Source organism: Manacus vitellinus, unplaced genomic scaffold (assembly GCF_001715985.3).
Source record: "Manacus vitellinus isolate BGI_N305 unplaced genomic scaffold, ASM171598v3 scaffold_3_pilon, whole genome shotgun sequence".
Taxonomy (NCBI): domain Eukaryota; kingdom Metazoa; phylum Chordata; class Aves; order Passeriformes; family Pipridae; genus Manacus; species Manacus vitellinus.
Window position 1 is genome coordinate 1,149,076 of NW_021940535.1, and position 3,886 is coordinate 1,152,961.

Below are 3,886 nucleotides of genomic sequence, written 5' to 3' on the forward strand. Positions count from 1 at the left end.
ACAAGGCAAATTATACTCAAAAGGATTTTTCTATCAGTTTCATTTCAGAACATACTGCAGCAGAACTTACTGTAGATAACCAGCCATAGAGAAAGTTAATAGTCTGTGAACAGAGATTTTTAACAAGGGTTAATCTGAACCAACAGGGCCATTCTAAACACTTCCTTCAAAAAACCTATTATTTGAGGAACTTTCTTTCCTCTTCCCCATATCATTCCAAATCACAAAGTTGGAAGCTCATACACAGCTTTCAAATAGCTGAAGAACCTTAGCAGTAGCTGTGATATGAAAAGTAATGAGCATTCAACTTTTCAGCGTTGTCACTTTGTACCTTGCTTAACTTAAAGGAAATAGATATTCCTGAAGAGAGTCAGGAGATGTCCACATCAGGAGAATACATTGTATACTACTCATAGCAAGGGACAGGGCAGGAAAAACTCTAGCTTGCTCCTTGTACACCAACGGCAGTGACATTTCTTTCAAGTTTGCAGGACCTAGATCTCCTTTTGTAGCCAGAGTTCCTCCTTTCTCTTTTTGGGAAGTATTACAGTGTACCATAGATCAAATATAAATATGCTGTCACATCCCAAGCACACCACAGTCTAAAAAAAAAGCTCCCTTTGCCTCTCAAACACAAGGATAGAACAATTTTCATTAAATAAAAGAGATATGATGGATATGGTACTGTTCTGAAGTACCAGCTCACACTGCTTCATTGCTGTGTGTTTTAATTTTTTTCTGTGGGATCCAGAAAGCCTGATCTTTGTATGCTGCACAAACAGGCCATTACGTTGACATCTCCAAATTTTAACTGGAATTTGAGGTGAGAGTTGAGTTATTCATGGATGAAATTCTTTTGAGAACAACTAATCTGCTCAGTTAACTGATTTCATACAGCTTAATAATCTACGCAAGAAACTGAGCAAGAACTAAGAAGAACCAAAATTCCCCAATTCCCCTATTCAATGATGGAAAATGTTTTTTTCTTGCCTGTCTCCTAGGTTTGCACTTTTGAAGTCCACTTTTGCTTAAACTGACCTTTTATTCAGTAAGTACAGCTTCTGTGTAGTTAAAAACCCATTATATAAAAATACTCCCTTACTTAGCAGAATAATTTCCAATGACTTTTAAGGCGTGTGTCTACTATTGGTCTTTAAAATACAGTTATTACACCTCATTTTGTTAGAATTGCTGTGCCAATAGGGAACTGGATTTTATTTACATTACAATTCCCCACAGAGAGATGAATTCTGGTTGAAAAGTCCTTGATCGAGTATGACAGCAAGAACTAATTTAATTCTTACATTTTGGGTTGTGTATGCCAAGATATCAGAACAGAAAAATTTTTGTGGTTTTTACCTTTCTGAAATTGTAAATTGAAACACTTCACCCTTGAGAAGTATAGTGAAAGACTTTGCCATTTCTAGAATTTATTTCTTATCCAGATTACTTCAAATTTACAAGCTTTTCACATGTAGAGGGGAAAAAAATAAATACAGGAGAATGTTACTGGAAAACTGAAAACGTATCTGGGCATACAATGAAACTTCTATTATGTGTTCTCACCATTTACTGGGTAATTTACAGGACCTTGCTTGCAGTCATCAGATTAGAAGGGTCCTCTGATATTTCTGTAGTGTTTGAGCTGGTATCAGAACAGTGTAACTTAATTTTCTTTATCTTTTCCTTAGAGATCACAGAAATGCTTCCCAGATAATAATATAGTCTCCAATAGGAAGATGTGGTTGCTTCTGTAAGTCAAATGTACTCTTGGAAAAGAAATTTTGTTGGACTGAAGCATCTGTTTAGTTGGTTTTCCCCTTGAAAAATAAAAGGGCTTTTTGTAAATAAACATTTTTTCACAACCATGCACACCCAGGATCTGCTGCTCTGCACTGAGCTGTTCTGCTGACTCACAGCGTCCCTGGGCAAGGTGAGTCCCCTTACTGCCAGCTCAGGAAAAGGCTGAGCATGGAAATGGAAATACACGCTCACTATCACTGCTTGAGAAAGTGGTGGGAAGGAGGATGCTGCCAGAAAGAAAATTTATGAGCAGCTGAGTTTAGCTGGAAGCCCTTGCTGAAGGTTACCTGTGTCTTATGTGTGTTTAATATAGCACAGGGGAGCACAAAGACACATACTGAGAGCTCTGTGCACCTAGGCATACCAGTGACCCACAGGATGGACTATTTACACTGACTTTTGGCAAGAACATAGAGTATTTTCATCCTAAAAAAACGTACTGGCTGCACTGTTAACAATATGTAGCATTCAATTTATAGTCATCCATTAAGTATATATAGTTATATTACTATATATAGCTAATGGACTATATTTAAAAAAATCCCCCAAACCATTTCAGCTATTGGAAAGACCAGATTGCTGCAGAAAATTACAATCCGAAAGATAAATAATTTTTTAAAATTTCTTATAATTTGATATTTTAATTATCCTGCTGTCAAATGTCTGAAGTTATTGCTTAATTTATAGGATTGGAAGCTGTTGCAGCAAAGCAAGGAGGCAGATACGACAGCTAAATGAATACCAGATGCCTGGTCAAAAACTGTAAGTGTAGGGATGTGCAGAGACATCAGACCTGGGTGGATTTGTGTGGTTTTGCTGGAGCAGGAGCTCCATCCTGACTAATGAAACCCCTCTTCAGCACTAGTGGGCATGCTAACATGGCTATATAGCTATTGCAGACATAATTTTGGTATCACTGCATTGAGTTTATTTTACCACATAGACACACTTGGCTACAAATTTGGTTGAGTGTTAGCAATAGAAGCACTTCCAAAAAGGACTGGCAATTGTAAAAAGCAAAGGCAACCTTAACCAGATAGAAAAACACCCTTGGGAAATTAATACTGTCATTCTCTGTGTTGTAACAGGCTTTAAAGGAAATTATGAGGACTGGGGTTTTTGCTAAGTTACCTTTGCTAACTCAGAAAATTATATTTCAAGGAGCCCTTAACAATACAGCACACAAATTGTTCCTGTGAATCGTGGCTTTATTTGTTAAAAGTCTCATTGACAACAAACAGTGTAAGAGGTTACATCAGGATGTTTTATCCTTTTATAAATACCCCTATGCAAGAGTGAAACACTGCATCAAGCCCCTAAAGTATATCACGTGAGAAAACAGCAAAACTAGTCAGCATTTCTCAGAGAAAAAACCTGTTATTCTCCCAAATTAAACATGCGTACATTAATCAGTGATGTGCAAGTGATGTACAGCTCTGCTTTCTGCCCCTTTCTGTGCACCTGCAGCTCCATTATCACTGTCACTTTCCTTTGAAACATTCCCTTTGGGTTTTCACTTTTATTCTTTGTTTTACCCTTTTATTCTGTACCAGCATTTCTAAGATTTCTGGTTTCATGCTCTGTCCTTAGTCCAACTCATTCCTTTCTCTCTGAAGAAGTTGTCTCCTCAACTTCTTTTCCCTCCATCAACTTGTAATCACCTCTTCTTTTACGATAAGTGCTCTTGACCTCCAACTAAAAACCTCTACTGCGCAATCTACTTTGGCACTACCTCTTAGATCCACTGTCTCAATTAAATAGAAGCTTTGGTCATGACCAGAGACATAATTTTTTAGCTCTTAGTTACACACGCAGCTCAATGAACTTCTCTTTCCAGTTTAAATCCACGATATTTTTGTTTCCTACTGATAATTTATTCAAGCTACCTGATAAATTAATGATAATTAAAAAAGCTGTATGACCACTTAAATTACCTTCTTAATTCATTTTTTAAAAAATATAGTCTGTGTATAGACCAGGCAGAGTGACAACAGAATACAACAAAAGAGAGAAATTCAATCTGGAGGTTAGCAAATCTGAAAGAAAAATAACTGAAGAGCTATTTAAAAAGTGCACTAGAGTA